The following is a 14525-nucleotide window of genomic DNA, read 5'->3' as shown; positions in this document are numbered from 1 at the left end:
TTGCATCTTGCCATTGTTTTTTGCACCTACAGACTGTACAAATTTCAGAACTTCACCTGTCTCTGGCGCACATGTTTCTCAATGTTTCCAATGTCCGCCTGAGAATATCTTATTGCTGCTTCACAGTCCTGCTGTTCTTTTAGGCAGCCAATACCAGCTTAGAACCGTCTTTCCTCCCATGATTGTCTAACCAACGTGAGACAGAGAAAATTTGAAATATTTCAGTGCAAAGACATGTCCTTACAGTCTATCATTTGTGCGTTGGCGATACTTAAAGGTCACTACAAACCTGGGAGAGCTACCCTTTATTGCCAAAGGGGACAGGGTAAATAACAGATATGAAAAGAAGGGTCCCTTTTGTGTAACTCACTCACGTGGGATGTAAATTTGCTAGTTTGGAGGCTATGGAGATGCACCACCACAGATGTACGAAATAAAAAGACCTTGTAGGTATACTGTTTAAAAACTGAACACTGTCTTCTGTAAAAATGTCTAATTTTAATTAGTACAGTCAAATCTCAATATTTCATGAGATCATACCTCAATATTTAAAACATATTACACACAATTCCATCATTATTGCACTTCTATCAGTACATGCATTTCTTCTGTGAAGTTTTTAAAAACATATTCTGAAACTTTTAAAAACTGTTTATCAAAACAATTCACCTGGACTGGGGTACGTCTAGGCTGTGTGTTGGCACCCACACTCTTTTCTCTCTTCATGAATGGTGTTGTCTAGTTTCTCCCTGACGTCCCAGCGGATGCCCCAATCCTGGCGGGGTGAATAAAGTGGTAACTCTATTGTTTGCAGACACTTTGATATTATCAAAAACACCAGGTGGGCTTCAACTGCTTTTAACCCGTTTTAAAACTTTCTACGATTCCCCTGGTTTAGAGGTTAACATTACCTAGTGTAACCTTTTATTCCTTAATCCCCACAAATCACATAGAGGCAAAGTAGCACTAGGAGGTTCCCTTGGAGAGGGATAGCACTTTCGACTACCTGGGCATCGCTATCTCAGATGACATGTTATGGAAGTCCTGCATAGTCAAACAGACCCTTAGGCATAGGCAAACAGTGGGGGCCTTGATCTAAGAACACAGTAGTTCCTTTAGAAAACTGGTGGCAGCCCCACTTTTGATCTATGATGCTAAAGCTGTAGGCTCCACTCTCTATAGAGCAGAACTGTGGGGCTTTGAAAAGATGGATGCTATTTTAAACTCTGAGAACAAGTTCCTTAGGTCCCTGGTTATGCTGCCACAGAGCACACCACTTCATCCGTTAAGACTGGATTTGGTAGAGCGTCTATTTCTGAGAAGACAAAACTACATCCACTATTGTATTGGCTGCGCATCAGGATTACTCCTGAGTTGCTTCCATATGGTTTAGCCCTTAATGAAGTTAGCGCACTCGACATCCTTAGGAAGATAGGTTGGATCCGCAGTATGAAATCTTTGCTAAGCACAATAGGATTAGAGGGCTATTGGGATGTCGAGGATCCATCATTGCTCCCTAGTAAAGAAGCAATCAAGAATTAGGACTTGATAGCGCAGGGCCCACTTAGTAGCTCTTTGTGGGGATGTTTAACCACTGAGTTTATACATTTTAAAATAATTGGCTCATTTGATTCATAGCTAGAAACTATTACCTCTCCTTGGGAGAAGAAACTCTATATGCAGTTCAGGTTTGGTTTTCTTCCTTGAAACTGGTTCACTAGCTCCTGGAGGCATCCAACTGCTACCTCCCAGTTCTCTCCTAGTTGTACTGCTGCAATAGAGTCTATCGCCCATGTATTATTTGTGTGTCCCACACCTTTCTGCTCGAGAGGAAGATGGTTGAGGCTAATTTGCAAAGCAACTGGGCAGACGCTACTATGACAAAGCTCTTCGTATTTTAAGATCAGTTTCTAGTTCTGCAATAGCCTGTTCTGTTGCAAACGTTTTGGGGCATATGTGGATAATCAGAAGAACTTTGATGAAAGCATGAGACCATTGCACATGTTATTTTTTTATGCATCCTAACCATTCCAGCTGATTTCGGTTTATGCTCAATTGGCAATAATTAGTCGGCTTTGATTATTTATTAATCTCTATAACTTAGCCAGCATAGTGGGCCATGTCATCTGTTTTTGGAATAGGCAGATGCTTTAGCTGACTCAGATTTTTACGTTTATTCATGTTTTACAAACTTTTCTAATGATTGTAGTCTTAAGTATTGATAGATACTCCCCATTGGATTATTAATTGTATTATTATTGTTTTTTTTAATTCATTGTTTTTAATACTGCTTTGTACTACTTGTAATGTACTTGTATGGTCTACATCAGGCATAAAGTTTTATGATTGAGTGAATTCACCTGGACAATTAAAAAAAAAGTATTTTTCAAACTCTTCATGAAAATATTTTATAAAAACAATAGATACTGTCAAAAAACGTTTACAAAAAGCAATGGTTTAACCAAGTAGTGTTGAGGCGGCGTTTCGGTATACTTGAGATGGTTTACCCCACCTTCTTCAGAATTCAATATTTTAAAACATATCCAATGTCTAAAAAACAAAGAAATCAGATTCAATATCTCAGTCTGAAACCCTCATATTTGACAAGTTTGCACAAACTAGCTCTGCATTGTGCATAAGTGCAAATTATTCCTCCCAACCATTCATATCCACTTATACCATCTTCCTTCACATCTTACATGTATTGCTGGAGTAACGGTATCTTTTAATCCTCTGCTCCCCTGTCACTCAACTACGGTATGTTCAAATGCATCATGCCCTTCATATGGCGTTATGGCGAATGTATTCTGCTTCCTCCTTGACATGCCAATAGGTACACCCAAATATTTCAAACATCTACTTTCAAGCCAGTGCTCCTAGTTTTTTTTCCATAGACTGTTAACTTGCTTAAAACAACCCATATGATTTTCTTGCGAGGTTGTGCTTCTGTCGGAAGGATACATTTGAATGTGACAAGGTTATTTTAACGCTGGAGGAATAGTTTGCAATTAATCAGCCAATTTATTATAAATTATGATTTATTATTCTGTTATGGAGATATTCTTTCCTTTATTATCCCCAGAGACCTACCACACAATCAAGGTCACAGGTCTGGAATAGTAATAGAGCTTTGTTATTTGTGTTCATTGTCAGCATTTATAAATATCACTCGGCGGTTAAAAGTTGAATTTACAATTGCGGAACTATAATATGCTTCTTCGCTCCTCTGCACCTGCTATACGTCGGGTCACCACTCTACAGGGAGAATATATATATATATTTATCTACCTGCACTCGTAATCTTGTACATGGGCTTTATCATTGCTCTCATCTGTGTAAACTTGCCACATTTCCTAAATTTCATTGCAGGTTATAAAATGGCTGAAGCCCTTGCACGTGTCCCCTTTCTGACTCTTGTTGTGGATTGGCCAAAGTTTCTTCACTTTCCACCTTTCCGACTCATGAAGTCCGTGGGAGTCTTGTACTATTTGCTCCCAGGTTTCTGTTTAAATTATAAGAACACACACTGTTGCAACACAACTGGCTGTGGAATCAACTAAAGTTACTAAAGCTAAAATGGATCCAAAACAGCAGTAAATGTACTCCAGGTCCGACCTGAAATAAGTCTAGGACCTCACATGGCAAACCAGTGGTAGTGCAACATCCTCCCATATAAAATAACAGAGGCAGAGATTTAAAATCGAAACCCTTAGGAAATGATGCTAAAATAGATCAATGTATTTTGACTTTCAAAAATATATCTACATTTAGTTAACTGTTGAGAAATGTATATAAATAACATATTATTTTATGATGAAATAATTAAGTAACCTTTTTTAATTCGAAAATAAATGACTTAAAAAATATTTACATTAATTCTTTCTGTGCACAACACTTTGTAATTTTTCATACTTAATACATGAATATAAATCAATTCTATACATCACTTTTAATCATTATTAATACCTAGTTTTGTTTTAATTTAAACTCCCGAAAAATGAATTTAATATAATGTAATATATTTAAATTAGTTAAAGGTTTAATTAAAAAATAAGATATTTGTGTTGTTGTATCATTTTTGTTTTGTTCTACATGTAAATAAGTATGTAAATATAATTGAATATAATATTTATCATAAACACATTTGTTAATTTTATTTGCATTTTTTTGCAATTTTATTACCTTTTCCCTCTACTTTATCATAGTGAGACTTTGCAACTAAAAGGCTTTTTGATGATTGAACCTAGGGAAATGATTGTACATTTTTTGAATTTTCATTCAGGACGAATTGCTGATGAGTTACATAATGTGGATTACATTGCAACATAAGCTGCATTTACTATGTTACTAAACAGCTTTGTAGGTTTGGTCCTTGTTTTGGGGACAAATTATTTAAGGAGGAAAGAGAGGGATTACAAGTGCAGGATCAACATCTCTGGGATGTTAAGGAAAGCTGATTCCGCTTCTCACCTGAAGTGATCGATCCTGGACATGGTTGCCGTCAGGGAGCAGTCACCTACAGACCGCTATCAGGCTATCCCAGCCTACGTCAAAATACTGACTACACGCTATTTCATGACCACTGGATCTTTCCAGAGGGTATTCTCTTACAATATTTATATTTCACAGTCAAGCCAGTCTTGATGCTTGCACCAGGTACTGACATGCATCAGCAGAAAAGTGCAACAGTTTATTGCCATGCCACAGTCATAGGCGTAAAGGTAAAGGGTGGCAAGGGTATTTTATGCCTTTGCTCTCTTCTCTCATGTTCTAGGTTCCATTGACTGCACCCACGTTGCACATCAGTCACCTCACTGTACAGGACACCTTTTACGCAACAGACACCACTGCCCACAGTGCAGGCTGTTTGCATTGCTAGGGTCTGTTTCACTGATGTCAATGCTGACTTTCCTGGAAGCACACATGACAGCTCCATTTTCCAATAGTATCTTCTTGCACTTTATTTGGGTGTTGGGGAGTTCAGTGACATGTGGCTTATTGGTAAGTAACAACACCTCACACCGGGCTACATTTGCATCTGGGGGTGGCATCTCAAACATAATCGGGAATCACTACAACACAATACATTACCCTGACACACACTGCATGTAGGTAGGCATGATGTAGTTCAATTAGAATAGAAGGCCCTTTGTTAGAATTTCTCATTTCTTGTTTGTAAGTGATACTGGTTATACTCTCTCTCCCCATCTCCTTACACCCTAGAGATGTCCACCAACAATATCTCAGCACAGATACAATAGGGCACTCATATTTTTGCAAGACATTTTTGAACTCTTACTTTTGGGGTCCTCAAACCGTGATTCTGTTGTATTGAGTATACAGGGATGCTGATGTACTCCCAAAAGTTGTGTGCAAGATTGTTGTAGCCTGTTGTATTTTCCACAAAATTGCTATATGGACGGGTCTATATTGAGCTTGACCCTGATCTATGCTCACATCCAGGTACCCTGGGAATAAAGGTCAGTATATGCAGGTGGAGGATCGGCTAGTCAACTCATTTATCTCTAAGGCTGCTAGTTTCTTTGCTGCATTTAAATGGTTGGACAGCCTGTTTTCAATGACAAATGGTAGATGCTGAACAGGCTATCAAATGATACCATCTTAGAGCAACTCTCTTTACTTCGCATAATGTCTCCAACTAGCATTCTGTGCTCAAGATTAAAAATACTTAATTGTTTATTTTCTTAAATATTGTAGTACTGGGGCGTGGCTAGCAGCCGAAGAGAATGGCGACTGGTTAGGAAGGCTCCCGCATCCCCGTCATTTATACTGCACAATCCTTTGCCACTGAAAGCTGCAAACCCGCTCGGCGGGTGACCCAGCAGCTCTGCGATCCGCCGCTGCCAACCATGCGGTGATTGGATTCCTTGCGGCAAATAAAAAGTGAAACACTACTAGCGGTGCTGACACCAATATGGCGGCGCAGTGACTCCCAATCGAGGAAACGCGGTCGGAGTAGACACTTTACACCCGGGACTCCACAGGCGGCATACCTCAGCATTGGACGTGGAAACTAGTTGCTCCGGTCGAGGAGCTGAGGGCGAATCGCGGAGCTGCAGCGGCCGATCAGAGGTAACGGGGCGACCATCGATTTAGGTCCCGGCTTTGGAGGCCCGGCCCGCCTTAAATCACATTACTTGTAACCTGTGAGACAGAGGCAAGATGAGCTGCAACGCGACCTGGGTGCATAATAAGCATTAGTAGCAGATGACCGGAGCGTCCCGTCGCGGCGCCCCCCCTCCTGCTGCAGGGGAGATGATCCGACCATTGACGCTAGCGCAGCCTGAAGTCATGGCCTAGCCGGGGCCAGGGAACATACACAAGTGGCTAGTGGTGTTTCCCCCCCCCCCCCTGTGCACCTACTTATCGCCTGCAATCTTTAGATGAGAAGGTGTGGCCTTAGACGGGACCTGAGGCAGAAGAGTGGGCTTTCTTGCGGCGGCGCTGGCGCCTGAATTTTTACTGGAGTGGGATCCCTAGGGTGGAGAGACACCCGGATACGGGCGGAGAGGGTGCAGAAGGCGGATGGTCAGAGACCTGACAGATGGTACCCAAGGCTGCAATTATCTGAGGGGGCGTACGATACAGATAGCGCAAGTGGACCTTCTCATGTGCCTAGAGCGCCAATAGATCCCAGAAGAGTGCGAAGGACTCCCAGGGTCTTGGTCCCTGTGCAGATTGAGTTGATCTGTGACACCAAAGGAGCAACTTCGCCCGGCCAGACACCCTTGGGGAGACAAGCTAGCAGGTGCGCAAAAAGTTGAACCCCAAGTGACGGGGTGTGCTTGGGCATTGTTGGTGCTTTTGTCCGCAGAGATCGCTGTGACATAGTTGGCAACAGAGGAGGAGCCCTAGGGAAACCCGACAGGTCAACTGCGAGATTGCCGTACTCGCTGGGTAGGCAGCGGGGATTACCAGGCCTATTCCTGATTTCACTGCCCGCTCACACAACCTACGGCGCAAATATGGTAACAGGCAGAGGTCCAAAGGCAAATGCGCAAAACAAGCTAGCCAAATTGGCCTGGGGCAGCAGTGGAAGTGTCCCTCAGGGCAGATTTTCGTAAGATGGATGAAAGGGTGAAGGAACTCAAACTTGTTGCGGCATCACTGCAGACTGATAGGTCCCAACTCCAAACGCAGGTGGCCAAGCTGCAGAACAGGCAGGAATGGATGGCACAACAGCTGGACGAGTATGAGGGACGGGCCAGACGCAACAAAGTTCGTATACTGGGTGTTCCGGAGTGGGCTGAGGGGCCAGCAGCTGACCTCTATGTGGAAGATTTAATAGCGACCCACCTACAACCCAAATGTCGGTCACAATATTTCTCAATAGGAAGAGCACATCGGGTACCATGGGGTAAGCCGAAACCCGGGGCCCCCCCGAGGCCTATCATAGCCTGTGTCTTCAACTATAGAGATAGAGACATCATTTTGCAGAAAGCACAATCCAACCCTCCACTTAAGATCGATAGCAACAAAGTCACGTTCTTCCCGGACTTCACGGCCAAGGTCCAGGCCCAACGACCGAAGCTTTCAGGCGGTGAAAAAATAGCACCGGACCGTGAAGTAAAATATGCCATGCTCTTTCCAGCGAAACTCAGAGTGGAAGCTGACAGCAAGACATGGTTCTTCACTTCACCAGAGGAGGGTGGGACTGGTTGGAGAGATGGCGTAGAGTGGGGTGCCAGCGTCGAAATCATAATGGAGGACCCAAGCCGCACAAAGAGGATAAAGGGTCTCCACCTGTGGATGATCCTGCTGCCCTGAAAGGGGAAGAGACATCGCGCAGATAGAACCTACACCCGAGGTCCGTATCGCATGAAGTTTGACAACATTGCAAGTACCGCAGCGTGGTGACAGTGTTCCTACCAAATTACTTAAAACTGTGGGTTACCTGAGGATTTACCTGTAAGACTGCCAGTCTTGAACACGAATAACTGAGAGATGTGCTCCTTAGCCATCTTATTTCTAGGAACAATAAAAATGCTGGTATAGGCAAGACCCAAAGTGATATTAGCGGGATAGGGGGTATACTCAGCCCTCAACTTTCAGTATATTTGGGAGGGGGAGAGGCACTCTGCCTATTTGGGGAGTGGGTAGTTTTAAATCCACGGGCAGGGAGGCAGAGAGGGGGTGGGTGAGTGGGGAGGGATGGGGGTTGGCCTTTTCAAGGTTTGGTTGATCTACACAGTAACAATTGTATATTGTCATGTACCGATTTCTTGGCTGGCTTCAGTTATGGGGGCCACAAAAAGGGTTGAGTTGCACCAATTCAGCTAATATCAGATGCAAAATAGTCACTACTATTGATCTGCCATACAATGATTCTCCTTATGCTAGATGATGGGGAATGAAATAGACTTGTCACTCTCTGTGCTTACCTGGAATGTGAATGGGATGCAAATCTCCACAAAACGGTAAAAAATCTCAGCGAACATGCAGAAATTCCGCGAACACGCAGAATTGCGTGTTCGCGATGCTTTTTTACTGTTCGCACTGTTTGCGTGCTCGGGGATAATATATCGCGAACACGCACTTGAGAATGCGAACAAGCAAAAAATTTCGCAAAGTCGCGGAACGCAGAATTTGGGGCAATTTCGCGTTCTCCGCGGAACGCAAAGTACCCAAATTCCGCGATCGGAACGGAATTTACCGCCCAGGCCTGCAGGAGACGCACCTAGTCAGAAACAAAAGTAAAGCACTTACACGATGGGGGTACAAACTCCTAGTGCATGCTGACTACACCATAGGCTCTCGGGAACTGGTATTCTGCATAAAAAGAACCTGGCTCTTATTGTACACTGTACCTGGGTAGACCCTGGGGGGAGATTTGCCATTTTAGAGGCCCAATGGGAGGGTAGAGTGCTTAACGTAATCTCACTGTATCTGCCGCCAGCACTAGGTAAGGAAGCTCTGGCGGACCTCGGAAAAATATTAACTGATCTTCCTGTGGGCACTTTAATCCTAGGAGGGGACTATAATATGACCACTGATGACACAATTGACAGACCGGGGGTGAGACCAAATGGGCTAATGGCAGAATTTATCACAGCTATGGGCTGAATGGATGTAGGGCGAGCACTTCAACTGACTAAACCGCAATTCACCTATTTCTCCAACACACACACAAGAGTTCATCCCGTATTGATTATTTCCTGACACATACTGCCTCGATAGGTAATTTTAGGCACCCCCAGGTTTTGCCGAGAGGGATCTCAGATCATTCCCCGGTTAGGATCGAATTCACACATTGGGAGCAGCAGCCGCGTACTACTATCGTCCTCAACCCATGGTTGCTAAAAATTCCAGACATTAAAGAGGAATTATGCACTACTTTGAAGAAAATTTGGGTTCGGTTACTTCAGCACTCACTATATGGGAGGCATTCAAAGTGGTTTTGAAGGGGCCGGCCCTGGTTCTAAAAACAGGCTATATTCGTAACAAATGTTGCCTACTAGTTCAGTTGGAAGATGACCTCAAACAACTGCACCTAGACCACACAAATGGGCTAACAGAAGACATGCAACATCATCTTGCACTCAAACAGGAAGAATACAAACTCAAAGCTAGGGAACATATGATGGCCGAGCACCTTAATACCCAACACAGACTGTATGAATTGGGTGATAGGGCCGGAAGAACATTGGCATGGTTAGAGAGAAGAGAACAAGGGGATAGATGGGTGGCGAGGCTAACGCTACCAAATGGCGAGACGCTTACCCATCCCAGGGATATAGCGGAAGCATTCGCAGACCACTTAGAGAAAATATACTCCCCTTCTACCAATTACACAGCGGAAGGTTCCCACCAACTCCTCTCTGACAGGGTCCTACCAACACTCTCTGAGTCAGATAGAGACACTCTTGATTGTGATTTAACTGACAAAGAGATTCAGAAAGCCATTAGTCAAATCGGCTCTGGGAAAGCGATGGGGCCCAACGGCACTCTTATCGAGTTCTTGAAAGTAAAGGCCTCCCAAGTGGCCCCTCTCCTGTGAGCTATGTATAACGAGAGTTACGAGACGGGTAATTTGCCACCATAGTAGTTATTTGTAAACCAGGGAAGCCTGGGGACAACTGTGGCTCATATAGACTGATCTTGTTGATTAACATAGAAGCTATGATCTTAGCGAAAGTGCTTGCCACTAGACTAGTTGTAGTTATCTCCTCCTTAGTTCACCCGGACCAATCTGGTTTTATGCCAGGAAGGAACACAGCACTTAATACCCGTCGTCTCCAGAACGTGCTCGCACGTAGAGAATACATGGATAAAGACGCGGTGGTTCTTTCATTGGATGCCTCTATGGCATTTGATTCTATAGAATGGCCGTACCTATTCGAAGTTCTGAAGAGGTTGGGATTTGGTCCGAAGTTTCTGGGCTGGGTGCAATTGCTTTATACGGTTATACAAGGGCAAATAAGAGTTAACAACTACACATCGTACAAGGCTGTCCTCTATCTCCACTGATATTTCCCCTCATGCTAGAACCACTCGCTGCATGGATACGTCGGGATGTAATGGTAAGGGGGCTGAAATGGACAGAAGATCAGGAAGATCGAATATCATTGTACGCTGATGATATATTGTTGTATCTTGCCCCCCCTATAAATCCATACATGCTGTCTTGAACATGTTTACGAACTTTGGAAAGTATTCCGGTTAAGTGATTAATTTAAACAAGTCGATACTGTTTGTGCTTCGGGGAACAAATTCCTCGTCTTCCGGCGGACTGTAAGATAGAAGTGGCTAGAGATGGTTTCCGATATTTTGGAATCTTTGTCACATCAGATCCGGCCCTGTTTCATAGCCGTAACTTAGCCCCTCCACTAACCTGGTTACTAGCAGATGTAAAACGCATTGGTCCCTGCCTCTGTCCCTAGTGGGCCGTGCTGCCCTCTTTAAGATGCTGGCTCTCCCGCGGTTTCTATACATTCTCCAGAACTGTCCAAACCGTGTCCCAGATACATATTTCGCAGCTGTGGAGAGTGAAGTCCGCACGTTGTTGTGGGACAGCAAGGCCCCTAGTGTAGCACTGAAAAAGGTAACGAAAGGGTGGTATGATGAGGGCATAGCCCGCACCGACTTTAAACTCTATTATTGGGCTTCAGGACTGGTAATGGTGAACCATTGGATATACCACCTCCCTAATGATCCGGCATATGTGCTGTACAGATATCAAACTAGCTGTTCCGGCTACTTGGGAGCACTATATTCTAAAGTTAAACGTAGATATTTTGGGTCCACTTCTCACACGGTAGGAATCTGGCACCAGGTAAATTCATGCCTGAGCTGGGCTAACACCCTCGCAAAAGCGACGCCACTGTGGCAAGCCCAGAGTCTAGGCACTCTATGCCACCAACCAGGGTTCGACAAGTGGGACATGATCGGGATCTCAGTGGTGGGAGATTTGATCAAAAAGGGTTCTATTCTTAGTTTTGAGGTATTCCAGGGGCGTTACCAAATGGCACAAGGGGAACAGTTTTGATATCTACAAATTATACACGCCCTCACGGCGGTCTTTCTAGACCTCGGAGACATACCAGAATCATCGCCATTAGAGGATTGTTTGCTGGATGGGCCGTTGCACTTGAAAGCTATATCCTTAACCTATAAAAAATTATGTAACAACTTGCCCAATACTTTTAATAAAGTTAAAGAGCAGTGGCAAAGTGACTTGGGGCCTATCGATAAAGACGACTGGCAAATGGCCCTGATGTCTCCTAGAGAGGCGGCTATCACCCTCCGCTTCTGACTGATTCAACTTAAGATTTTACACCGGTCCTATCTGACCGGGGTCATTCTGGCCAAAATAGGCACCAGGACGGATGAGCTCTATCTTTGGGGGTGCAAGCAAACAGCCACCTTTTACCATACGATCTGGGAATGCCCTGCTGTGAAGCATATCTGGGAGGGAGCCACAACTCGCATTCAAACAGCACTGGGGAAGGCGTTATCTCTTACACCGCAACTGGGCCTATTCAACATATGGACAGCCACAGACCTCACAGAAATTGAACAGCAGATGGCAACAATAGGATATACATTAGTTAAGCGAGAGATTGCACGAAATTGGGGGGGGCGGCGGGCCCACCGTCCATCCATATATGGGCAAAAGAACTCAACAAGTGTATGGTAGCGGAAAAGGAAGTATTTACAACATGCGGATGCCCTAAAAATTAGACAGGAAATTGAAGAAATGGAATGCATACCGGGGAAGTGTATGTATATCCCCAACGGTGGAACTAGAAATGCGAAGAAGCAGAGACAGTTGTAACAGATTTGTAAATGAGACTTGTTATCCCCTGATCAATGTACAATGTGTTGAACACTTGCAAAAACAGTAAATGGTATTGTGTAAATGATTATTGTTAAACTTAATAAACAGATTTTTTTTAAAACAGTGAAAATATTGTAGTACTTATTATTACCAAAAGGCAACCACAATATCTCACAAACTGCACTCGTGTTTTAGGGCGAACATACTAAAATTGTAGTATAGCACACGTCTATAAGGCACACAAATGATCACTACTTTGACTTTGTTACTTTAACCCATTTGAAGGTTTAGTGGTACATGTGGGGTTTCTCCCACATGCAGAGCCTCTGCCTGTGTAAGGGGGTTCCCATCCCTCTGCATACATGGCAGAGATTTTGTACTCAGGGCAAGATGTCCTCCTACTGCAGCAAACAGAAAATGCCATACAGCAAGAGGAATTTGGTTATTTTATGGTCAGTCCTAGCTGTCCTCTCTTCCAAGCACCATCATCCTCTGGTTCTTCCCCCAATATGGCTGAGATGTTTCACCCTCCCCCATTCTCTTGTGAGTGAATTAAACATCACCTACCTGGTCTACCATGAATACCCTCAGATTAATAGGGGTTCAGCTACCCAGTTGAACAGTGCAGTATGGGCCCATATACGGCAAGACATAGCAATGTGTTGTGGTGCAGTGTGTGTCCACACCCGTCAGGGGAAGCTGTGTTGCAAGCTCTGGGAGGACTTTATCCTCTGGACCAGGACTAGCACTCACAACATTATGGGCTTGTCCTCTCATCCACATACCCAGTACACCCACATTACACCACTGTACGGGAGAGACCTGAATGATACCCTCTTTGCTCAGCTGGCAGAGTTTGAGCAGTAAGTAAGTGTATATTAGTGTATGGCACTTTGGAGGACATGTGTTTTGAAGAGTGCTGTCATGTCTGTTGTTTGCTGTGAGTTTTGTCATAACCGTACATATGTTATTACACATGTACTTTCGTGGTAAGAAACTTTTGAAAGTTCTTCTTTACTAGCATGCATGTTTAATACTTGTATCTGAAAGAAATACATTAGTGATAGATTCCTTACCTTAGAATTACCCCAGGTAAAAGTTTCTTCAGCAGTACCCCTGCGCGTTGGTAGGTGGCGTTTTGTCCGTCGTTGGCATCGTGGTCGCTGAGATGACATCACGGCAACTACTTAGACGCACGCACGCTGACGTCAGTTCTTTCTTTTTCCACGCCAGCAAGCGCAGATCCGGAATTTTTGACTGAGTTTTTTCAAGGCTTTTTGTCTCCATTCTTTTGAGTTGATCGACTCCTGGTGTCATAGGGATGCCCGGCTTCAAGAACTGTGGGGACTGTCAACGCATGATGTCGGTAACGGACCCGCACCGCGTGTGTCTCTACTGCCTGGGGCGCAACCAAGACCCCAAGTTGTGCACAGACTACCAGGCCATGGGGCCGAAGACTTTGCGGGAGCGGTCCCAAAAGTAGCTGGAAGTCCAGCAGTCAGCTGCACGCCACGCCATGGGAGGTCAAGGGACCGGTCGCGGAGTCATTATCATCATTCGTCTGGATCTAAGTCTTCACACTCGGGGTCAGGTAAGTCGAAGCATTCCAAGAAGAAGTCGAAGAAGCAGTGTCGCTCTTTGACTTCCCCTTGCCCTTCGAGGGTGTGTGTGATGCCACCCCTTCGGCTCCGGCGGAGCCTGTGATGTTGTTGCCGGCCTACCCGCCCTTTCGGGGTCCACCTGCCCAGGTGCAAGAATTTCTTGCTGCCATGGCCCGACTCGTTGGGCTGTCTTCTCCCACTGGTGCGCTTTCGGGCCCCATGGGCCCAACTGGGGGTCCTGCCCTTCCATCTCCAGTGGCTTCGGCCCGGCACCGCAAGACCCCCTGGATCTAAGCCTGGTTCCCAGTCGACGCCGGTTATCATTACACCTCCACCGACGTCGAACCCCCTCTGGACCCACCTCCGACGTCATCCATGGTTTCAACCCCGAATCGGAAAAGGCGCTGGACCGGTGTCGCTCCACACCGATCCCGACGCCGATGGGGTTATTCTATCCCCATATGTTCGTCCTCCTTATTTTCAGCCTGTTGCGCAGATTTCGGAGAAAGGGGAGGACTGGGAAGGGTCTGGGACCCTCTCACACAACGTGGGAGTATTAATCAGACTGGGCAGAGGATTTGGGGGATGCCAGAGGTCTTGACACCTCACCTGACCTTGGCATGCTG

The 14525-nt window shown here is 44.9% G+C and overlaps 1 long non-coding RNA gene across 2 annotated transcripts in view; it reads right to left on the bottom strand.

The window, feature by feature from the left end:
- Positions 1–14525, bottom strand: part of LOC147709259 (uncharacterized) — a 32353-nt gene that overhangs the window by 5803 nt on the left and 12025 nt on the right. For both annotated transcript variants that reach the window (XR_015296686.1, XR_015296687.1), the window contains one exon: positions 57–186. This is a non-coding gene — a long non-coding RNA (uncharacterized LOC147709259). The remainder of the gene's footprint in view (positions 1–56; positions 187–14525) is intronic.

The sequence above is a fragment of the Lissotriton vulgaris genome, chromosome 6 (assembly GCF_964263255.1).
Source record: "Lissotriton vulgaris chromosome 6, aLisVul1.2, whole genome shotgun sequence".
In the NCBI taxonomy this organism is placed as follows: Eukaryota; Metazoa; Chordata; class Amphibia; order Caudata; family Salamandridae; genus Lissotriton; species Lissotriton vulgaris.
This window is presented reverse-complemented; position numbering and strand designations above follow the sequence as displayed.